Source organism: Gossypium hirsutum, chromosome A06, assembly GCF_007990345.1.
Source record: "Gossypium hirsutum isolate 1008001.06 chromosome A06, Gossypium_hirsutum_v2.1, whole genome shotgun sequence".
Taxonomy (NCBI): domain Eukaryota; kingdom Viridiplantae; phylum Streptophyta; class Magnoliopsida; order Malvales; family Malvaceae; genus Gossypium; species Gossypium hirsutum.
Window position 1 is genome coordinate 12855991 of NC_053429.1, and position 26263 is coordinate 12882253.

Here is a 26263-nt window from a genome sequence, read left to right on the forward strand (position 1 = left end):
CAACTCAGGAGTCGGGATAGGTCGAAGGCTCAGTCACACTATCCGGAAGACTTTTGGTAATGGCTTGTAAATTTAAGTATGGCATGTATAGCAATATACTTTTTTTGTGTAAATGATCTTATGGTATGGTGATGGAATGGTTGAGGAAATGCTTGATAATGATAAATTATGAAAATATTTAGTTTAGATTATATTTGATGTTAAGGAAAATTATTAAGATACTTAGTGCATAAAAACTCATAAAAGGGATGAAATTTGCCATAAACAGAATACTGCAGCAACACTGACGCGAGTTTAAAAATTTACTAAAAATCATAGAAATTGAACTTGGTGATGGACTACATATAAAATTGAATCTTATTATGTCTAGTTTCACATGAAACAAATGAAACAGGTAAAGGAATTATATGTTACAAGATATTTTAATTTTAGTAAAACAGGGTCATAGCAGTTTCTGAATCCCCTGTTCCAACTTTAGAAATTCACCATAAATTGTAAAGATATAATTAGGTAGTGTATTTTATATTCTCAGAATCCTTATTGAGTCTAGTTTCAGTAGAAATAAACCTCATAGTCATATGGATTTTTTACAGAGAGAAATGTGGTTCATAGTAAACAGAGGTCAGACCAGTCAAGTCCTGAAACAGGGGTAACTTTAACTAATAAACTGTACTAATTTGCCCAACCAAAAATTCTAGAAAACAATTAGTAGATAGGTATATGAGTCTAGATTTAGGGAAAATTTACGGATCTTGATTTCGAGTTTCGTAACTCGAGATATGATTTTTCTTGTGACTGTGATGCAAGTAGCTTAAAAGCTGTGAATGTAGAAATAAATAATCCAAAGTTATAAATATGTTAAATTAAGCTTAGTAACACCTCATACTCGACTCCGGCGACGGTCTCGGGCGTGGGGGTGTTACAGGGGGGATAGGAGAGACCAAACTTTCGGCTATGTTAGCATCAAAATTAAGGTATGTTTCATGTGCTATCTTCAAAGTCTTGTGAAAATCTAGTTAATCACATAGTTTCCTACATAGCCCATGTTAAAAACTTTAGTTTTGGTTGAGGATATAGCATTCGGCCATTTACCTAAGTTTTTGCTAAATTATTGATAGTTGAATGTTAGTTTTAAAGAATGAATAATTGTGATTGTAATGGAGTTTCATGTTGCTTAGGTGGTGAATTAAGCATATATGTGCATTAGATGCTAAGTAGGAAATCGGCTAATGTGTTGGGTGTACTATGGCCGATTGTGACTTGGATAAAATTTAGTAATGTATGTGCTTTAAATGTGTTATGAACTATTATAAGTTAAATTAAGTTGAAGCTTGGTAAAATTGAATAATTGTGGTTGAATTTCTTAATGGCAATTGGCTATTATGGTGAAATGCAAATGTTAATATTTAGTTACTAGTGTTTATATGTGTGCTAGCCGGATTTGAACTTGAATGATGATTTGAGCACAATGTGTTGTATTGATATTATGCTTAAGTGAAATTATAGATATATATGATGAAATTGATTGGTGATATACATGTTTGAATAATATGTATGCAAAGAATGTGTGAAAGAGTGAATTGGTAATAATCTGTTTGCGACAGCAGCAGTAAAGTGAATTTGGAAAATCACCATAAATTGTGGAAGTTGAGTTAGAAGCTGAATAAATTATATAATTGAATCTTAATGAGTCTAGTTTCTTATAAAAGAAACCATGTAAGCAAAAGAATTTCCGATAATAAGATATTTGAAGTGATGTGGGACAGGGTCAAAATGACTTCTAGATCCCCTATTCTGTTTTTATAAAATCATTATAAATTGTAAAAAAATAGTTATAATATGAATTTTATATGATTAGACTCCTTAATGACTCTAGTTTCAAATGAAATAAACGAGAACATATTTTTAATTCTGTACAATGAGAATTTTGATTCGTAGTGAAGAGTGGTCAGATTAGTCAAACAGTGAAACAAGGGAAACTTTAAGAAAACTCTGGTATTGATTTGCCAAACCAAAAATTATGAAAATTTTATGGATAAAATATATATGAGTCTATTTTCATCTAAAATTAACGGCACTTGATTTGGAGTTTCTTAGCTCTAATTATAAATGATTTAGTAACTATTGCTCAGGAAGACAGCTTGCAGTGAAATTATGATTATGTGGTAAACATTGACAAAAAATTCGTTAATGAGTTGCTTATTGATTTCTTATAAGCTTACTATGATAAATAAGTGTGAAAGTCAAATATATATATTATGTTTATAAAGTGATGCTTGAATAGTCGAATAATGACTAGTTTAAAATCTTTGAATTTAAGCTCAAGAGCATAGAGGGACAAATTCAGATAAGGGAAAAAAGAAAGTAATCGAATAGCCGTTGTAATCATTCAGTAACATTCGAGGTAAGTTCTTAAGTGTTTAAGCTTGATTCCTTTTTATATGCCTAAGAGTTAAATTAATATGGCAAAGAGAATGTAAATTTTATTTAGTTAATGTGCCGAATATGTAATGATTTAAGGCTATAACTTGATTATGGCTATTATGCTTAAGTTGAATTGGATTTGGAAATTTGATGCACTAAATGAGTGTTACAATGAGGAAACCATGATGTGTATAAAATTATTATTAGTCCTTTGTGGTAGCCAAATATGGCTTGGCACTAAAGTGATTAAATGTGAAATTCGATGAGGTAAACTATTAAAAGTGTGGTGCTTTAAGACTACAGGCTAATACCATATGTGGATTCGTTCCGTAAAGTAAATTATTCAAGTACGAATAACCTAATTAAGTATATGTGAATTAAATTAATTTGATGATTGATGTGAATTGAACATATAAGAAATGGTTTCATGTTTATGTTCAACTATGAGACCTTGTGTTAAATCGATAATCGATTTCGTTCAATACATTAAGTTGGTCAGGTATGCGATATGTACTTATGCACGTTAAATCGATTGGAATTGAATCATGAATGTGAATTGAGAAGCATAGGTAAAAATGCCTATGTCATATATGTGAGTAAGGGTAAAACCATCGTAAATTATCGATAAGGATGGGCTATGTGCGGAACCAACTTATAATTGCTAATTTGAAAGGTTGTGTGCGAATCGGTGAGCAATATGTATATATTAGGTGAATTGTGACCTTTTGGTTCTACTTGAATTAAGTTGTGCGATAAATAATTTATGTATATGACTTATAGTCGAATGGTCACTATGGGTTAAGTTTGAATGGTGAAATGGATATGTGATATTTATGTATGACTTTTGAACTGAAATGTAAATGATGGTGTTCATATGTAGCTTATATCCGAATGTAGCAAATGACTACTAATGTGATATGTTGAATGAGATGTGTTAATATATGATTAAATATGTATGATATTTGATGTGTATCCGGGCTTAAAGACCCGCAGGCTATATGCTGGAATTATATCCGAGTTAAATCCCGCAGGCTTCGTGCTGGTAACATATCCGGGTTAAATCCCGCAGGCTTCGTGCTGGTATTATATACGGGTTAAATCTCGCAGGCCTAGTGCTGGTATTATATCTGAGTTTAAAGTCTCGTAGGCTTTGTGCTGGTGTTATGTTTGGGTTTTATACCTCGCAGGCCAAGTGTTAGTGAATTTGATAAAGTATATGACTACGAGATCCTATGCTAAGATGATAAATTGAACTCGTATTACACATTAAGTGATTCAGGTATGTGATATATATATATTATATGTGAGATTGATCTGATGGGAATTAAGAATGTGTAATGAGAAGCATATGAAAAGATGTTGTAAATTCATATGTATATTTGTATATGTGTGCATTCGGTTATTATGCAAAGTTACAAGATAGTTTTTTATATGCTATTTAACTATGAATGTTGAAAGTAAGTGTGGGTAAGAAATGATACACTAGTGAAATTTGAAAGAATTAAAGTTAATCCGGAAGCTTGTAAATACTATGTTTATATGAGTTTGAGTATAAACGGAGTAAAATGATATGTGTTTGTGCATAATCAGCCAAATAGTATTGTACTCAGAAAGTGTTATGTGATTTCGAACATTTGGTTTGTTTTTAAGTTCAACTGTTTAAATTGCTTAAGACTTACTAAGCTTATGAAAGCTTACTTTGAATGTTATGTTTCTCTGTTTATTTTTGTAGATCGTTGACTCTTACTATTAGCTCGGGGATCGTCAGCACTTCGTCACACTATCTACTATTGTAGTAATCATGTGATTTGGACTTAGCTTATGGCATGTATAGGATAGACTATAAATAGAATGATATTTTGACTATTGTATATAAGCCATGCGAATATGGCATCTTATGGAAGTTTACTTTTATAATTCGATCTTTGTTTGTGTCTATTAGTTATATAAATAAATGATCTTTTATTTAAGAAAAGGTTCAAAGTTTTACTATTCTGATCTGATTCCTAATTTCTGGTAATGTCTCATCCTATTTCGGCAACGGTTACGGGATAGGGGTGTTACACACGGCCTAAAGTAATCGCACACGGGCGTGTCACATGGGCGTGTCCCTACCAAGCCCAAGTTTAGTCCAATTTGGAAAAGGCCAATTTTGAGGGTTCTTAGGCATTCCAAAGCCTATAAATACACCCTAAAGGAGGAGAAAAAAGGACACACAGGGAAGAAGGCAGGGAACTGCTCTAGGAAAGCCGATTGATCCATCTCAGAAGCCAGATTCATCATCAAGACTGAAGATCTCCCCTCAATTTCCTTTCAGGAGTTTTAGGTTTTTCTTTATGTTTTGTATTCATTATTCTTCCGAGATGTTTACCTTTTTAGTTATGAACTAAAACCCCCAAATACCTAAGGGGAATGAAACATAAGATAGCTCTTGTTATTATTATCTAAATTGTATGATAAATATTTGGCTTGTTCTTAATTATGTGTTCTTAATTCTTGTCTTGGTATTCCAGGATATTGATTCAAGTTTAGATCTTATTCAGAGGAGGAACATGCCTTGTCTAAGAGTACATTTGTCATAATTAAGCGGAGTTAATTGCGCGCCTAGAGATAGGGTGACAAGATTTTACCAGATTAGGGTGAAACCTAATAAGGGGATCCATAGATCGAGTTAATGCAACCCTGGGGAGTTAATTAGAAAGAGATTTCAATTATTCAACCTGGGGTTAGACGTTGTTAGTCTCGAGAGGGATAATAATATAACTTAGGTATTTCTACGGATCAAGTCAAATGAATAAATCGTCCGATTCAGAGTCAAATAACAAGTGAAGTCTAGGTAGATTTTTCCTAAAGTATTGTCTTAGTTCAATCGTTTTTCCAAAAGTAATTCTCCAATTCTATTTTCTGTGAATTCTTAGTTTAGTTAATTAGTTACTTAAAACAAACCCCATTATTCTTAGGCTAGATAATAAAAAGACAGTCATTACTAGTACTTTTAGTTCCTTTGGGTTCGACAATCCGGTCTTACTAAAACTATACTACTGTTCGATAGGTACACTTGCCTTTATCGTGATAATAGTTAGTTTCAAGAATGATTCATTATAAATATTTAAAACCTATCACAAATATCCCGTACCAAGTTTTTGGCATCGTTGCCGGGGAACTAAGATATTAGGAACACTCGATTTTTATTACTTTAGCCATTTACTTTTACTGTAATTTAAATTTTATTCTAATTTTTATTACTAATTCTTTCTTTTCCTTTTTTCTGGCAGGTTCCTATAGTTTATGACTAGAAGAAACCCGTCAGGACCATTAGTTTTTTACAGTGAGATCGATCGCGCAGTTCGCAGAAACCAAAGAGAAATAAGGCAAAGCTTAAGATACACAGAGAACAAGCAAGAGGACGATATTCAAACCACAACCAAGGAGATGGCTGAAAACTAAGAAAATTCGCTACCTCTTGCGATTACTGTTAATCAGAATCCTACTCTGCGCACTATGTATGATTATGCTAAACCTAATTTAACAGGAACTGAGTCAAGTATAGTTAGACCTGCTATTGCTGCAAATAATTTTGAATTGAAACCTACCACAATTCAAATGATACAACAGTTTGTTCAGTTTGATTGTTTGCAGGACGAGGATCCCAATGCTCGCTTGGCAAATTTCCTAGAATTTTGCGATACATTTAAAATCAATGGCATTTTTGATATTGTCATACGTCTTTGGTTATTTCCCTTTTTGTTAAGGAATAAGGCTAAACAGTGGTTGAACTCGTTACAACGAGGGTCAATCACTACTTGGGAACAAATGACCGAAAATTTTTATTAAAATATTTTCCACCGACTAAAATAGCCAAATTACGTAATGATATCTCTTCTTTTGTACAGATGGATTTAGAAACACTTTACAATGCATGGGAGAGATACAAGGACCTTTTGAGAAGGTGCCCTCACCATGGGTTACCACTTTGGCTATAGGTTTAAACATTCCATAATGGCCTGAATCCTTCGACTCGGCAGATGATTGATGTAGCCGCTGGAGGAACTATCAATAATAAGACACCTGAGGCGGCTTACGAATTTATTGAAGAGATGTCACTGAATAACTATCAGTGGCAAGTTATGAGAACAAAGCCGACGAAAGCAGTCGGTGTCTTCAACCTCGACGCAGTTACTATGCTATCTAACCAAGTAGAACTCTTAAATAAAAAGATTGATGGTTTGTGTGGTTCTACTCAGGTACATCTAGTGATGAGGTGCGATTCGAATGGAGGAGGAGCATGCACAGAATATCAACCCTTCAACCTTAGCATCGAGAAGGAACAAGTCCAATATATGGGTAACAATAACTCTAGATCCCAAAATAACCCATATAGTAACACTTATAATGCAGGTTGGAAGAACCATCCGAATTTCTCATGGGGCGGTCAAGGAAATCAAAGGCCACAACATCCTCCGGGCTTTCAACAACCACCTTACCAGCACGAAAAGAAGCCAAACCTTAAGGAAATGCTAACCAAATTCATCTCGGTGTCAGAAACTCATTTTTAGAATACTGAGACAACACTCAAAAATCAACAAGCATCGATCCAAGGGCCTGAAACTCAGATTAGACAGCTTTCCAAGTTGATTTCTGAACGACCACAAGGTAGCTTGCCAAGTAATACTGAATCTAACCCAAGGGAGCAACTCAACGTGATTACTAGTCAATATGAGGAAGGGTTAGCCACACTTGAACCAGAACCAAGGAAAGAAACTGAGATAAGCAAAGGTAAATTTGAGGTAGACCACAATAAGCAGAAACTGGTAAGTACAGAATACAAACCTTGTGTGCCATACCCTAATGCGACAAGGAAAGACCGCTCAGATGAACAATTTGGTAAATTCCTTAAACTCTTAAAAAAAATTACATATTAACCTATCCTTTATTGAAGCTTTATCACAGATGCCAAACGCAATGAAATTTTTAAAGGAGCTTTTAGTAAATAAGCGGAAGTTGGACGAGGCTTCACATGTGAAGCTAAACACAGTTTTCTCAGCTATTCTACAGAATAAGGTACCCAACAAATTGAAAGATCCAAGGAGTTTTACAATTCCCTGCTTAATTGGTAGTTTAGATGTTAATAATGCATTAGCTGATTTAGGGGCTAGTATTAACGTCATGCCTTACAAGATGTTTAAACAATTAGGTCTTGGGAAACCGAAATAGACTAGGATGAGCATTCAATTACCAGATAAAACTATAAGGTTTCCTACGGGTATTATTGAAGATGTGCTAGTTAAAATCGATAAATTTATATTTCCCGTTGACTTCGTTGTTCTAGACATAGAGAAGGATAGCAACACTCCTTTGATTTTAGGAAGGCCCTTTTTAGCAACTGCTAGAACGATTATTGATGTTGGCACATGTGAGCTCACACTTCATGTGGGAGACGAAACAATCACCCTCCAAGCTCGCAATTCCAGCAACACATCAAAAATTGAAGGTGATTGTCTAAACCATTCTGCTAAAACTGACAATATGGTGCAACCTACTTTGCAGGAAATGAGTTTGAAGGAAGTACATGAGCCATTTTCAAGCAATAGTAGAGGACTTATTCAAGAAGAATGAAGGCTACAAATCGAGCAGCTAGATGAATGGCAGACACATAAACCGAGAACACACGACAAACCAAAACTACGCCAGACTGAGCTCAATACCTCACCAAATCAACTTAAGGTTGGAGATAAAGTGTCATTAGATGCCGCAGATCCTCAAATTAACACTGCCAAACTGACTGAAGAAATTCCTTTTACGATAGTTAGCATTTTTCCATTCGGTAAGTCGAGGTAAGTCATCCCAAATTCGGCACTTTTAAGGTAAACAATACACGCCTAAAACCTTATTTTGATGAGATTCACAGTAGGAATGAGGAGTATAAACTCCTCGAACCACCATGACCATTCAATGGAAAGGTAAGTCGGGCTTAGACTATAAATAAGTGCTTCTCGGGAGGCAACCCGAGCACTAGCAATATTAATTTCTTTAAATTTTAGTTTTAACATCTAACATGCTAACCAACTCATGGAACGCAGGCTTTCAAAAGAACACATGACCAAGAACACAGGCGTGCTTAGGACCGTGTGGAAATAGGGCAACGATTTTCCCTAGCACGGGCTACGATAAATCGCCACGGGCGTGCGACACGCCCGTGCCTTGAAACCGTGGCCAAACCTGTCAAATTAACACAGGCGTATGACACGCCCGTGCCAAGCAACTGTGGGCGAACCTGCCAAAACATCACGGGCATGGCCCTTCTTACACGGGCGTGGGAGAAGCAAACAAAGACAGACACAGCCGTGCACATTAACATGCCCAAGGTACACGGGCGTGGGGAAATTGTCAGACGTGCCCAAATTCAAAATTCGCGAATCACACGGGAAAAAATTAGGGAACACGGGCGTGTTCCCTGGCCGTGTGTCCCAAAATCTATAAATACCCTTCACTATTCATCATCTCCCTCACCCGAAATCCCTAACCCTAGCCGCTGCAAGTCCACACGGCCTCCCTAACACGCCCGTGCGCCACTTCCAACCCTATTTTTTATGCTTATTCTCCTCTTTCTAATGTTTGTTTACTCTTTTCTCTTTTGTTTTACTGATTTCTAATGCTATTTATCATAGTAGTCTTCATTTTTCATGTTCTTTTCATCTTTCTTTCACTCAAACTTTGTATCTAGAGTAGTTATTATCTTTTCCATGTTGAAGTTCTTACTCAATTCATGATTTCTATGCTCCATTTGACTATTTTATGTGCACATTCATAGTTAAGTAAATAAATGTATATTTTTAAGTTTTGTTTTGGTAATTTTTTTATTTTCTTAGTCAGTATATTACGCTACATTTATTCATGGTTATTATTTCTATGGGTTTCATGCTATTAACCCCACACAAATTTATTCATTAGATATCTCCATTACTTATTCTCATAGGGTTATTTGGCACATTTACTTTGGCTATTATAGTATCGGTTAATATGTAAGCCCCATGGAAAGTATTCACATTCCACTTCAATTTTCATTACAAGTACACCATGCCATCTTCACGAGGAAAGAAAGTCGCCATCCCTGCTTCGAAGAAAAGGAAGGGAGCGTCATCTTCCCCGGGTTCTACCACGAAAATTCGTCACCCTTTCCTGCAGTTTCCAATCGGGCCCCAAGAAGAACTTTTCCAGATTCTACGGGCCCGACCCTTGGAAGTGGGTCGCTGTATAGACTGGGCCGCGCTAGAACAAGTCCAACTCGTAGATGCAATTCGGGCCCTCCTCACTACCAACCCTTAGGGGCTTTTCTTTGAGATTGTCGAGTCGACATATCTCGAACTCACTATGGAACTCTCTCAACGTTCCATCTTCAGACCGTGATGGCCCGTTTTGATAACCCGGGAACAATCCAATTTCGTCTCGGTGGTCTAGTCCGCCAATTGAATGTCTCAGAGTTTGGAACTACACTGGGCCTTTACACTGAGGAGTTCATGGAGGAGAATGAACTCCACGCTCTCAATCGCCACATCCATCACTCTCCTTCACGGTGTTGGAACCCCCTCGCCCCCGGCGCTGCCTCCTACAATCCTAGCCGCTCCAAGGCATCGACTTTCCCTCCATATCTGAGGTACCTACACGCCATTTTGGCTCACACGTTAACAGGAAGAAGAGAGAGCACTGGCATCGTCAACACTCACGACGCCTACTTTCTATGGTGTATGTCGCACGGGCACATCATAGACCTTGCTTATTTCATTGCCCTCGCCATTAAACATCAGATGGAGCGACATAGGAAGAGGGTCATCTCCATCGGGCCCTGTGTGACGCGATTGGCTTGGCACTTCAGGCTCCTTAACTTAGCAGCCCAATCATCCTTTCTCATTCTCATGGGCTAGATGTCCCCATAGGGCATCTCGAGCATGCTAAGTATAAGGATGATTGAGAAACGACATGGTACATTCTCTCCTCAGTACCGTCTCACCCAATCCACCAAGGAGGAGGCCCTCGAGGACATTACTGATGATGTCCCTCCACGTCACGAGGACCCACCGTCTCAACCACCACCACCCTCTCGTCCAGTTCATGCGGCGGCTTCATACGCTGACATCTCTAAGCGCCTAACTCAATTCGAGCAGCAATGTTTTCAGTGCTTCGATCACATTGATGCTACACTACACCAGATTTGTCAACACTTCCACATCTTATCGCCACCCCCACCTCGCGAACTATCTAGCGATGAAGATGTTTAAAAATTTTTATTTATTATTTTATGTTTTTACTTTTATTTTATTTTACGACTACTTTTTATTTTTCTTTCACCTTATTTTTATTAGGACTTATAATTATTAATTTACAAATTTTAATTTCGGCTAATTCATATTGAGTACTTACTCTTCCTTATATATTTCCTAAAAGAGTTCCTGATTTTATCACAGTTATAAAGAGCTCCAAAGCTCACTATTACTCGAAGACTCGAAACTCCACTGGGAAGGTTCTCCACGACTGCCATGTCCTGCTCGAGTTTAAACATCAAAAAGACATTTTCTTGAGTTGGAATTCACAAGTTTAAACATCAAAAAGACATAATTTTTTATGAGATCTTGAGCCTTTAGAGCATTTATTATTTCTTTCATGCTCATTTTATTATGAGTGTATCAGTATTGAATTGTTATTCTAGAACTTGCTTGATTATGCATGTCAAGACCACACCATTTGATTTGATATGTCAAAATGATAAAGGCACTTAGGTTTAACCCACTCACTCCACAAAAGCCTACCTTCACAATTAACCTTAATGCACCCCTTTAAGCCTAACAACCCATTCATTGATGTACCCTCAATATTAACCCAGAACTCATTATTGTTGAAATCCCCTAAATTAATTTGATCCCTATTTTTTTCGAGATTTGAGTTGGAATAGTAGCTTAGCTATGTTTTATTCTATTTTGTAATTTGACTTGTTCTTAAATATATATATACATGTATACATTTTAGTAGTGATCTTCTGAGCTAAAAAGTTAAATTCCATATTATGAGAAAAAACTGTGTTGTACGCAATTGATGACTAGCCATTTTTCTAGCTAGACAATTTTTCAATTCAATCTCGATTCTAACCTTTTCTTTCAGCTTGTGACCACACCCCCTAACCAAAGCCACGTTACAACCCTCTAAAGACCTTTTGATTGATGTTTCATCTCAATTTATAGTGGCAGAGATTTGATTTTCATGCAAGCCTATGGTAATGAATTTTCAATATTGACTATTGAGTGCTTCATTTATTTTCCTTGAACACCTCGAGTGATTTGAGTGAATCTTTATTGAGGATGTGAAACTCTGTGACATTTTGAATCAAAGGTAATTACCTAGACGAGGGGAGACTCCTATGTTTTCAGGATAAAATACTCAACTTGGAATGTTTGAAACTTTCTTGTTCTTTCAGTTGAATTTTCGATATATGATTACCTATGGATTATTTCAGATATTATTGATAGAAATTATAAGTTGAGAAGAATTTATTTTGATTATGAGTTAAGGATTTTGCCTGAGGACAACCAAATGCTTTAGTGTGGGGGTATTTGATAAACCGTAATTTATACTTATTTCTATCCATGCTTAGCACATTTTATGGATGATTTTTCCTTAAAATTGGTGAATTCAATGCTCCTAATACCTTAATTTCATATTTTATACTTAGGTGAGCAAAGGAAAGTGAAAGGAATGAGAAACGAGACAAAAACGGAGAAAATGGGCCAACGTAAGAAATCAACACGGCCTGGACCTCCTCACACGGGCAGACCACACGGGCCTGTCAATTTGGAAAAATCGAAGCATGACTTACACGGGTGGACCACACGCCTGTGCCTATTTAACAGGCTTGACCACGGCCTGAAGTAATCGCACACAGACGTGTCACACGGGCGTGCCCCTACCTAGCCCAAGTTTAGTCCAATTCAGAAAAGGCCAATTTTGAGGGTTCTTAGGCATTTCATAGCCGATAAATACACCCTAAAGGAGGAGGAAAAAGGACACACAGGGAGGGAGGTAAGGAATTGATCAAGGAAATCCAATTGATCCATCTTAGAAGCCGGATTCATCATCAAGACTAAAGATCTCCCCTCAATTTCCCTTCAGGTGTTTTGGGTTTTTCTTTATGTTTTGTACTTATTATTCTTCTAAGATGTTTACCTTTTTAGTTTTGAACTAAAACCCCTAAATACTTAAGGGGAATGAAACCTAAGATAGATCTTGTTATTATTATCTGAATTGTATGATAAATATTTGGCTTGTTCTTAATTATGTGTTCTTAATTCTTGTCTTGATATTCCAAGATATTGACTCAAGTTAAGCTCTTATTCAGAGGAGAAATAGACCCTATCTAAGAGTACATTTGTCATAATTAAGCAGTGTTGATTGCGCGCCTAAAGATAGGGTGACAAGATTTTGCTGGATTGGGGTGAAACCTAATAAGGGGATCCATAGATCTAGTTAATGCAACCCTAGGGAGTTAATTAGAAAGAGATTTCAATTATTCAACCTAGGGTTAGACGTTGTTAGTCTCAAGAGGGATAATAATATAACTGAGGGATTTCTACGGAACAAGTCATAAGAATAAATCGTCCGATTCAGAGTCAAATAACAAGTGAAGTCTAGGTGGATTTTTCCTTAGCTATTGTCTTAATTCAATCATTTTTCCAAATGTAATTCCTTAATTCTATTTTCTGTGAATTCTTAGTTTAGGTAATTAGTTAGTTAAAAAAACCCCATTATTCTTAGGCTAGATAATAAAAAGACAATCATTACTAGTACTTTTAGTTCCTTTGGGTTCGATAATCCGGTCTTACTAAAGCTAGACTACTGTTCGATAGGTACACTTGCCTTCATCGTGATAATAGTTAGTTTCAAGAACGATTCATTATAAATATTTAAAACCTGTCACGAATATCAAGTACCAATTAGATGAGGCTTCGCGTGTGAAGCTAAACATAGTTTGCTCAGCTATTCTACAGAATAAGCTACCCAAAAAATTGAAAGATACATGGAGTTTTACAATTCCTTGCTTAATTGGTAGTTTAGATGTTAATAATGCATTAGCTGATTTAGGGGCTAGTATTAACATCATGCCTTACAAAATGTTTAAACAACTAGGTCTTGGGAAACCCAAACAGACTAGGATGAGCATTCAATTAGCAGATAAAACTATAAGATTTCCTAGGGGTATTATTGAAGACGTACTCGCTAAAATTGACAAATTTATATTCCTAGTTGATTTTGTTGTTTTAGACATAGAAGAGGATAGTAATGTTCCTTTAATTTTGGGTTGGCCCTTTTTAGCAACTGCTAGAACAATTATTGACATTGGCACAGGTGAACTCACACTTCGTGTAGGAGACAAAATAATCACCCTTCAAGCTCGCAACCTTAACAATACATCGAAAATTGAATGTGATTGTACAAATTGTTTTACTAAGACTGATCATATGTTGCAACCTATTTTGCAGGAAATAAGTTCGAAGGACACACATGAGCCATGTTCAATCCACAACAAAGGATCTACACATGAAGAACGAATGTTACAAATCGAGGAGTTAGATGAATGGCTGACATTTAAACCAAGAAAACATGATAAACCAAAGCTATGCCAGAACGAGCTCCATACCTCACCAAATCAACTTAAGGTTGGAGATAAAGTTTTATTAGATGTCGTAGATCCTCACATTGACACTACCAAACCGAATGAAGAAATTCCTCTTACGGTACTTCGTATTTTCCCATTTGGTACAGTCGAGGTAAGTCATCCCAAATTTGGCACTTTTAAGGTAAACAATACTCGTCTTAAACTTTACGTTGATAACATTAAAATTAGGGATGAGGAGTGTAAACTCCTCGAGCCACCATGAACACACACCAGAGAGGGAAGTCGAGCTTAGACTATAAATAAGCGCTTCTCGGGAGGCAACCCGAGCACTAGCAATATTACTTTCTTTAAATTTTAGTTTTTAAAATCTAACATACTAACCAAATCATTGAACACAGGCTTTTTAAAACCACACAGCCAGACACACGGGTGTGTCATAGGCCGTGCACATACCACGGGATGCAACACGGCCGTGCGATACGACCGTGTGAAAATAGGGCAAAAATTTCTTCCCCAACACGGGATGCGATAAGTAGCCACGGTCGTGCAACATGGCCGTGGGTGAAACTGCCAAAATAATACAGGCGTGCAACACGCCCGTGTTTTGAAATTGTGGGTAAACCTGTCAATTTAACACGGGCGTGGGAGAAGCGAACGGAGATCGACATGGTCGTGCAACATGGTCGTGTACACCAATGCACCTAATTTCAAAAACTACAAAATGCATGGGCTGAGATTAGAGCACACGGGCGTGGCCCACGGCCGTGTGCCCCAATTTCTCTATACACACCTATTATTTATTTTTTTATTTTTATCTCTATATTTTGAAATTATTTTTTATTTCCTTTTAACACTATTTTATCTTGAGTTTTTTCAATTTTTATTCTTCGTCCATTTCACTACGAGTAATTATGCTTCAATATACCTCTTAAAGAGTTCCTCATTTTATCACAGTCAGAAAGAACTCCAAAGCTCATCCTCGCATAGGAATTAAAAACTCCCCCGGGAAAGGACTTATGGACTAATGAACCTCTACCACCACCAGAGTGTCCTCCTCCACTCTCACGCCGATTATCCTCCAAAACTCCAGTTCAAGGAATTCATTCATCATTCAGGAAGTTTCACTTCTCTCCCTATCTTATGATTATAAATCTATCTTTTTCATTATATCTATCTTTGTACATTGAGGGCAATGTACATCTTAAGTGTGGGGGGTCTTTTATATCATTAGTAGAAATCCCTGAATTGTGTCTTACCCTCATGTAAATCATTTATATCACTATTTGAATTAATTTTAATTAATTTATGATTTTTATTGATATGTTTTCAATTAAAACATAGGCATTTATGCATTGATTGTTTAAACTTTAAGACATTAGGAAATCAAGCATGATAAGTTGATTTTTGAAGAATTAAAAACTTTTAGGTTGTTTCCCCAAGTTTAGGTATTATTTTGAGTTGGAAGTCACAAGTTTAAACATAAAAAAAAACTATACCTTTTGTCAGATATTGAGCCTTTAGAGCGTCTATTATTTCTTTCATGCTCACTTTCATTATGAGTGCGTCAGTATTAAATTGTTAATCTAGAACTTGCTTGATTATAGATGCCAATACCACACCATTTGATTTAATATGTCAAAATGATAATGGCACTTGGGTTTAACCCACTCACTCCATAAAAGCCTACCTTCACAATTAACCCTCAGTGAACCCCCTTGAGCCTAACAACCCATTCATTGATTTGCCCTCAATATTAACCCATAACTCATTATTGTTGAAATCCCCTAAATTAATTTGATCTCTATTTTTGTCGAGATTTGAGTTGGAATAGTTTCTTAGTTATGTTTTATTCTATTTTGTAATTTTACTTGTTCTTAAAAAAAATACATGCAAATTCCATATTCTGAGAAAAAGCTCTGTTATACGCAATTGATGACTAGCCATTTTTCTAGTTAGGAAATTTTTCAATTCTATCTCGATTCTAACCCTTTTTTTCAGCTTGTGACCACACCCTCTAACCAAAGCCACGTTACAACCCTCTAAAGACCATTTGATTGATTTTTCATCTCAATTTATAGTGGTGGAGATTTGATTTTCACGCAAGCCTATGTAATGACTTTTCATTATTGACTATTGAGTGCTTCATTTATTGTACTTAAACACCTCAAGTGATTTGAGTGAATCTTTAGTGAGGATGTGAAACTCTGTGATATTTTGAATCAAAGATAATTACTTAGATGAGGGGAGACACTTATGTTTTTATAATAAAATGCTCAACTTGGAATGTTTGAAACTTTGATATTCTTTCAGTTGAATTTTCAATGTATGATTACCTATGGATTATTTTGAGATATTATCGATAGAAATTATAAGTTGAAAAGGATTTATTTTGATTATGAGTTGAGGATTTTGCTTGAGGACAAGCAAATGCTTAAGTGTGGGGGTATTTGATAAACCGTAATTTATACATATTTCTATCCCATGCTTAGCACATTTTATGGATGATTTTTCCTTAAATTTGGTGAATTCGATGCTTCTACTGCCTTAATTTCATGTTTTATACTTAGGTGAGCATAGGAGAGTGAAAGGAACGAGAAACGGGCCAAAAACAGAGAAAATGGGCCAACGTACAAAACCAACACGGCCTGGACTTCCTCACACAGGTAGACTACACGGCCGTGTCCTTTTGGCAAGGTTAAAGCACGATTTACACGGGTAGATCACATGCCCGTGCCCATTTAACAGCTTTGACCAGAGCCTTAAGCAATCGCACACGGCGTGTGACATGGGCGTGTCCCTGCTGAGCCCAAGTTTAGTCCAATTCGGAAAAGGCCAATTTTGAGGGCTCTTAGGCATTCCAAAGCCTATTTAAACACCTAATGAGGCACTTAGACAGTGGCCACAGAGGAGGAAGCAGGGAACTGCTCAAGGAAAGCTGCTCGATCCATCTCAAAAGCCGAATTCATCATCAAGACTGAAGATCTCCCCTCAATTTCCCTTCAGGAGTTTTGGGTTTTTCTTTATGTTTTGTATTCATTATTCTTCTTAGATGTTTACCTTTTTAGTTATGAACTAAAACCCCTAAATACCTAAAGGGAATGAAACCTAAGACAGATCTTGCTATTATTATCTGAATTGTATGATAAATATTTGACTTGTTCTTAATTATGTGTTCTTAATTCTTGTTTTACTATTCCAGGATATTGATTCAAGTTAAGCTCTTATTCAGAAGAGGAATAGACCCTGTCTAAGAGTACATTTGTCATAATTAAGCGGAGTTGATTGCACGCCTAGAGATAGGGTGACAAGATTTTGCCGGATTAGGGTGAAACCTAATAAGGGCATCCATATATCGAGTTAATGCAACCCGAGGGAGTTAATTAGAAAGAGATTTCAATTATTCAACCTAGGGTTAGACGTTGTTAGTCTCAAGAGGGACAATAATATAACTTAGGGATTTCTACGGATCAAGTCAAATGAATAAATCGTCTGATTCAGAGTCAAATAACAAGTGAGGTCTAGGTGGATTTTTCCTTAGGTAATTCAATCATTTTTCCAAAAGTAATTCCCCAATTTTATTTTCTGTGAATTCTTAGTTTAGTTAATTAGTTAGTTAAAACAAACCTCATTATTCTTAGGCTAGATAATAAAAGACAGTCATTACTAGTACTTTTAGTTCCTTTGGGTTCGACAATCTGGTCTTGCTAAAACTATACTACTATTCGATAGGTACACTTGCCTTCATCGTGATAATAGTTAGTTTCAAGAACGATTCATTATAAATATTTAAAACCTGTCACGAATATCACGCGTATCATAAGTTCGCATAACATGGTACTTAACTTGCCATTCATTCTATTATGAGGTAACTATGTAAAGCATATTCAATCAATTTGACCTCAAGCCCTACGCACATTCTCATTACCCTTGTTAGTCCTATAATCCATAATAACATCAAAACATATATGGGCTCAACAACAATCAAGATTCCAAGCACATATGCTTTTCACAACCTATATTCATTCAACATGCATAATTTATCTCATTATTACAAGTGTAATTTCATACCAATTCATCTCCAATTCAGATCATTCTATATCAGAACTATACTAATATTACTCGGAATATCAAGGTCACGATTAGTACACTCAAGGTGTACAAGTCTATAATCAAGAATGAACATATATTCATAAAATAAAGTCCATGTACAAATATCATCATCTTATGTTTTCATACATCATTTGTCATATATCATCATTTGCTTGTATTTTAGACAGATACATGTAGTAACTCATTTTATCATTCATATGTTCTCATGTCTAGAATTGTCACCCGTTGAATTTATTCAGAATATCAATGGATATGCAGGTAATACATTCGAGGTGTATGAATCAGGATCCATCAATTCATGTCCAATGGTACCCATAAGGTACTATATCAGAGAGAATACTCTCGAGCCACACATGTATACAACAAGATTACCACTCCAGGCTAAATCTTTTTTATGTTATATGCTCTAAGGAGCTTGATCTGGATTACCTGTCCGGGCTAAATCCAATCCATAACATGAGCTTGAGAGGACTTATATCAGGATTACCCGTCTGGGATAAATTCTTTCTGTAATGAGGTTAATAGGATTACTCATCCGTGTTAAATCTTGTTAGCAACAAATGCAGGACCACATTCATTTTAGGAAATCACATATCCATCGATTTTCCATTTTATTCAACCGGGATTTAAACATTTTTCTCAAGCATTATCGGCATGTGATAATTTCATACATCCACAACATCATTGTAATTCAAATATACACATTCAACATTCATTTCAAGCATATAAGTAACATTCTCATTGTTTATCCTTTATCATCTATCAGGCATTATCATTTAATTCAAACATTTTCTTTTATTGAGCTTGGTCGGATATGTAACTATTTTCACATATTTACGACATCTATACAATTTACATAAACACAATGAATGCAAGCATATAAATAAACACAATTTAGTTACACAAACTTACCTCGACGATTGTTCGTGTACAAAAAATCTACTAATTCGACTTTCCTCTTTTCCGCATTCTAGCTCCAAATTTGGTATATCCAGATCTAACAAGTAAATTTGACATCAATTTATCACATGCAGCATTCATGTGGACTCAATTCAAATTACCATTTTGCCCCTATCTTTTCCATAAATTCCAATTTCGTCCCTAGGCTCAGAAAATGAAACTTGTGCAATTTACTCCCTATTCCAAGCCAAATCAAAGCCCCATGATAAACCATAAATTATACATATTTTTACCCCATGTTTAATGCATTTTATGAATGATTCCTCATTAGAATTGGTGAATTCGATGCTCCTAATGCTTTAATTTCATGTTTTATACTTAGGAGAGCATAGGAGAGCGAAAGGAACGAGAAACGGGCCAAAAATAGAAAAAATGGGCCAAAGTACGAACTCAACACGGCCTGGACTTCCTCACACGGGTAGCCCACACGGCCATGCTAACTTGGCAGAATCGAAGCACAATTCACACGAGCAGACCACATGGCCGTGTCAATTTGGCAGGCTCGAACACAGCCTGAAGTAATCTAACATGGGCATGTGCCACGGGCGTGTCCCTGCCAAGCCCAAGTTTAGTCTAATTCGGAAAAAGCTAATTTTGAGAGCCTCTAGGCATTCCAAAGCCTATAAATACACCCTAGAGGAGGAAGAAAAAGAGAGACGGTGAAGGGGGAGTAAGGAATTACTCCAAGGTCGATTGATCCATCTCGGAAGCTGAATTCATAATCAAGGCTGAAGATCTCTCCTCAATTTCCCTTCAGGAGTTTTGAGTTTTCTTTATGTTCTTTATTCTTTATTCTTCTGAGATGTTTTCTTGTTTAGCTATGAATTAAACCCCTAAATACCTAAGGGGAATGAAACCTAAGACGAATCTTGTTATTATTTTTTGAATCTTATGATAAATATTTAACTTGTTCTTAATTATGTGTTCTTAATTCTTGTTTTAATATCCTAGGATACTGATTCAAGGCACGCTCTTATTCAGAGAAGGATTTGCCATAATTAAATGGAGTTGATTACGTGCCTAGAAATAGGGTGACAAGATTTTTCCGGATTAGGGTGAAACCTAATAAGGGGATCCATAGATCGAGTTAATGCAACCCTAGAGTGTTAATTAGAGAAAAGTATCGGTTATTCAATCTAGCGATTAGACGTTATTAGTCTTGAATAGGGATAATAACATAACTTAGGGATCTCTACGGAACAAGTTGAATGAATAAATCGTCGGATTCGGAGCCAGAATAACAAGTAAAGTCTAGGTGGATTTTTCCATAGGTATTGTCTCAAGTCAATCAATTTTCCCCCAAAGTAATTCCCCAATTCTTTTCTCTATGCGTTCTTAGTTTAGATAATTAGTTAATTAAAACAAAACCTCTTTATTTTTATGCTAGATAATAAAAAGACAGTCATCACTAGTACTTTTAGTTCCTTTGGGTTCGACAATCCGGTCTTGCTAAAACTATACTACTGTTCAATAGGTACACTTGCCTACATCGCGATAATAGTTAGTTCAAGAACGAGTAATTATAAATATTTAAAACCTATCATGAAACCTCGCGATCAAGTTTTTGGCGCCGTTGCCGAGGAACTGAAATATTGGGAACGCTCAATTTTTATTACTTTAGCCATTTATTTTTCTTGCAATTTACTTTAATTTTATTATTATTATTATTTATTAACCTACTCTTTCTTTTTCTTGGCAGGTTTTTATAGTTTATGACTAGAAGAAACCCGTCGGGACCATTACTTTTTGACGAAGAAATCGATTGCACAGTTCGTAGAAACCAAAGAGAAATAAGGTGATGCTTAAGATACACTGAGAACGAGCAAGAAGACAATACTCAACCCCCAACCAAAGAGATGGCTGAAAACCATGGCAATTAGCTACCTCCTGCAATTACGGCTAATTAAAATCCTGCTCCACGTACTATATATGACTACGCTAAACCTTCTTTAATAGGAACTGAGTCAAGTATAGTTAGACCTACTACTCTTGCAATAGCAGTTTGTTCAGTTTGATGGTTTGCAGGATGAGGATCCCAACACTCACTTGGCAAATTTTCTAGAATTTTGCGACACTTTCAAAATTAATGGTGTTTCTGATAATGTCATTCGCCTTTGGTTATTCCCTTTTTCACTGAGAAACAAAGCTAAACAGTGGTTGAACTCATTACCACGTGGGTCTATCACTACTTAGGAACAAATGACCAAAAAATTTATACTAAAATATTTTCCGCTAGCTAAAACGGATAAGTTACGTAACGATATCTCTTCTTTTGTGCTGATGGACTTAGAAACACTTTACAATGCATGGGAGAGATACAAGGATTTATTGCGAATGTGCCCTCACCATGGGTTACCTCTATGGCTACAAGTTCAAACGTTCTACAATGATGTGAATCCCTCGACAAGACAGATGATTGACGCAGCTGCTGGAGGAACCATCAACAACAAAACACTTGAAGATGCTTATGAATTTATTGAAGAAATGTCACTAAATAACTATCAGTGGCAAGTCATGAGAACTAAGCCAACAAAAACAGCAGGCATTTATAATGTCGACTCAATTACTATGCTATCAAATAAGGTAGAACTTCTCAATAAAAAGATTGATGGTTTACTTGGTTCTACGTAGGTACATCCAGTAATGAGGTGTGACTCAAGTGGAGGACGTGTGCATACAAAATATCAATCCTTTAATCCTACAACCTAAGAGGAACAAGTCAACTATATGGGTAACAATAACTTTAGATCTCAAAATAACCCATACAGTAATACTTATAATGCAAGTTGGAGGAACCACCCAAATTTCTCCTGGGGTGGTCAAAGGAATCAAAAGCCAAAAAATCCTCAGGGTTTTCAACAGCCACCTTATCAACAAGAGAAGAAACTGAACCTTGAGGAGATGGTCTCTAAATTCATCTCGGTGTCAGAAACTCATTTCCAAAATACCGAGACAGCACTTAAAAATCAACAAGCATCGATCCAAGGACTCGAAACTCATATAGGCCACCTATCCAAACTAATCTCCGAACGACCACAAGGTAGCTTACCAAGTAATACTGAACCTAACCCAAGGGAACACCTCAATGCAATTAGTACTCAATATAAGAAAGGATTCATTGCGTCTGAGCCAGAATTGATACAAGAAACTGTGGTGAGCAAAGGTAAAAGGGAGGTAAGTCATAACAAAACGGTGAATGAAGAACATAAATCTTGTGCCCATACCGTAACGCAACAAGGAAAGACCACTTGGACGAACAATTCGGTAAATTCCTTAAACTTTTGAAAAAATTACATATTAACTTATCGTTTATTGAAGCTCTATCGTAGATGCCGAATGCAATGAAATTTTTAAAAGAGATTTTAATAAATAAGCGAAAGTTGGATGAAGCATCACATGTAGAGCTAAACGCAGTCTGCTCAACTGTTCTACAGAATAAGCTACCCCACAAATTGAAAGATCCAAGGAGTTTTCCAATTTCTTACTTAATTGGTAGTTTAGATATAAATCATGCATTAGCTGATTTAGGGGCTAGTATTAACGTCATGCCTTACAAAATGTTTAAGCAACTAGGTCTTGGGAAACCTAAACAAACTAGGATGAGCATTCAATTGGCAAATAAAACTATAAGATTTCCTAGGGGTATTATTGAAGATGTACTAGTGAAAGTAGATAAGTTCATATTTCCCGTTGACTTTATTGTTCTAGACATAGAAGAGGATAATAACACCCTTTTGATTTTAGGGAGGCCCTTTTTAGCAACTGCTAAAACAATTATTGATATTGGCACAGGTGAGCTTACACTTCATGTGGAAGACGAAACGATCACCCTTCAAGCTTGTAATTCTTGCATCACATCGAACATTGAAGGTAATGGTCCACACCAGTCTACTAAAACTGACAATATGACACAACCTACTTTGCAGAAGTTGAGTTTCAAAAAAGTTCACGAGCCATGTTCCAGTAATGATAGAGGACACATTCATGAAGAACGAAGGCTACGGATAGAGGAACTAGATGAATGGTGAGCATATAAACCAAAAACACACGATAAACCAAAATTACGCCAGAAGGAGTTCGATACCTGTCCAAATCAACTTAAGGTTTGTGATAAGGTCTTATTAGATGCCGCAGATCCCCACATTGTCACTACTACACCGAATGAGAAAATCCCTCTTATGGTACTCAGTATTTTTCCATTCGGTATGGTGGAGGTGAGTCATCCCAAGTTCGGCACTTTTAAGGTAAACAACACCCGATTAAAACCTTATTTTGATGAGATTGATAACAGGAATGAAGAGTATAAACTCCTCAAACCACCACGACCATTCACTGAAGATGTAAGTCGAGCTTAGACTATAAATAAGCGCTTCTCGGGAGGTAACCCGAGCACTAACATTATTAATTTCTTTAAATTTTGGTATTTAACTCCTAACCTACTAATAGAAATCGTGAATACAAGTGTTTCCACAGAGACACGGCCAACCACATGGGCATGCCTAAGGCCGTGTGAAAACAAATTCCCCAACACGAGCTGCCATAAAACGCCACGGCTGTGCGACATGGCCGTGGTCGAGCCTGCCAAAACAACACGGGCATGCAACACGCCCGTGTGGAAGAACCATGGATGAACCTGTTAAAATAGCACGGGCGTGTGATAGGCCCGTGTCTAACACCCGTGGCCGAACATGTTAAATGAACACGGGCGTGGGGCTTGCACACACGGGCATGGGAGAAGCGAACGAAGCTAGACACGGTCGTACAACACGGCCGTGTGAACCCACACGTTCAAGGAACACGTGCATGTACTAAATGTTAGACGAGCCCAATTTTCAAATTCACGAATCACACAGGCTGAAATTGGGGAACACAGGCATGTGCCATGACCATGTGCCCCAAAATCTATAAATACCTTGCACTATTCACTTTCTTCTCCATTCAAAAACCCTAACCCTAGCTGCTGCAACTCCACACGGTCCCCCTAGCACGCCCGTGCGCCGCCTCCAACTTCGTTTTTAAAGCTCAATCTCTCTCCCTTAGCGTTTGTTTACTCCTTTCACTTCTATTTTACTTATTATTAATGCTAATTATTACAATAATCTCCATTACTTTTGAAGTAGTTTTCATTCTTTTTCATTACATTATTATTTAGTTTGCATTTTTAGGTTCTTTATTATACATTTCAAATTAAATCAAGTTGTTAGGCACACCTCATATCAATGACATTACTATGCTTATTTTCATGCTATTATCTTGCCAATGTTTATCATTTAAATTTCATTCCTAGGCTAGTTACCATACAATTTATGTTAAATTGAGACTAGGAAAACCTTATACCCATTACATTTCTATTCTCATTCTCATTATTATTGTGGTTAAGTTTGCTTCATATTAGTAGTCTTGGCTGAAATAGTTTACTTCCCCTTCGAATATGTTTACCTATTATTATTATTCTTTATATTACAGGCTTTCAATGTTATCTTCAAGAGGAAAGAAAACTGCCATACCAGCCTCGAAGAAGAGGAAGGGAGCGTCATCTTTCGCGGGTCCAATCGCGAAAATTTGTCATCCTCTCCTACAGTTTCCACGAGGGCCCCAAGAAGAGCTCTTCCAAATACTTCAGGCCCGACCTTTAGCAGTGGGCTGCTGCATCGACTGGGCTGCCATAGAACAAGTGCAGATGGCTGACGCGATTTGAGCTCTCCTAACCACGACCTTTGGGAGCTGTTCTTCAGGATTATCGAGTCGGCATACCTCGAGCTCACAATGGAACTATGCTCAATGCTCCATCTTCAGACCGTAATGACGAGGTACGATGATCCCGGCACGGTCCAGTTTTGCCTAGCTAAATTAATCCGCCAGCTAAGCGTCCCAAAGTTTGGTGCTGCACTAGGCTTATACACAGAGGAGTTCAGGGAGGACAATGAACTACATGCTCTCAATCGGCACATACATTTCTCTTTCTCGAAGTGCTAGCACACGTTGGCCCCTAGCACGGCCTCCTACAATCCTAGCTACTCTAAGGCATCAGTTCTCCCACCATCCCTGAGGTATTTACACGCAATTTTAGCTCACACAATTATAGGGAGGCGAGAGAGCACTGGCGTCGTCAACACCCACGACGTCTACTTCTTATGGTGCATGTCACAAGGGCACGTCATCGACCTTGCCTATTTCATCGCCCTTGCGATTCAGCACCAGATGGAGCAGCATTGGAAGGGGGTCATCTCCATTGGCCCCTACGTGACCCGGCTAGCGCGACACTTCAGGCTCCTGAACACCATGGCCCAAGAATCATCCCTCACCCTCATCGGCCAAATGTCTCCACAAGGCATCTCGAGCATGCTTAGCATGAGGATGATTGAGAGGCACCAAGGAACCTACCTTTCCCAGTATCGTCTCACACATCTACCGAGGAGGAGGCCTACGAGGACATTCCTGATGATATCCCCCCACAGCACGAGGACCCACCAACTCAGCCACCACCACCCTCTCGTCCAGTTCATGCGGCGGCTTCATATGCTGACATCTCTAAGCACCTCACCCGATTCAAGCATCAGTGTTTTCAATTATTTGACAACATCGATGCTACTCTACAGCAGATTTGTCAGCACCTACACATCTCATCGCCAGTCCCACCTCGCGAACCATCCAGCAATGAAGATGTTTAGAAATATTTATTTCTTATTTTATGTTTTTAATTTTTATTGAAACTATTTTTATTTTTATTTTTATTTTTATTAGATTTTAGAAATTTTATTTTTAATTATTAAACTCGGTTATTTCTTTTTGAGTAATTATTCTTCCTAATATTCCCTAAAAAGTTCTTGATGTTATCACAGTTATATAGAGCTCTTAAGCTCATCATCACTTAGGAACTAAAACTCCACCGAGAAAGGTTCTCCACGACTGCCATGTCTTGCTCGCCCACAACCATAGCTACCACTAAAGATAATATCCTTTTGGCGTAGGACTTATGGCCTAATGAACCTTTACGACTGTTGAAGTATCCTCCTCCACTCTCGAACCAATCACTCTCCAAAACTCTAGTTCCAGGAATTCATCATACAGGAAGTTTCACTTCTCTCCCTATCTTATTTTTATATT

The 26263-nt window shown here is 37.0% G+C and overlaps 2 non-coding genes across 2 annotated transcripts; both read right to left on the reverse strand.

Annotated features, from left to right (window-relative positions):
• Window positions 1–6284: 6284 nt before the first annotated feature.
• Window positions 6285–6391, reverse strand: LOC121231728 (small nucleolar RNA R71). Its single transcript, XR_005929783.1, has one exon. It is a non-coding gene; the product is annotated as a small nucleolar RNA R71 (small nucleolar RNA).
• Window positions 6392–21403: 15012 nt separating this feature from the next.
• LOC121231248 (small nucleolar RNA R71) lies at window positions 21404–21510 on the reverse strand. Its single transcript, XR_005929312.1, has one exon. It is a non-coding gene; the product is annotated as a small nucleolar RNA R71 (small nucleolar RNA).
• Between the last annotated feature and the right edge of the window lie 4753 nt (window positions 21511–26263).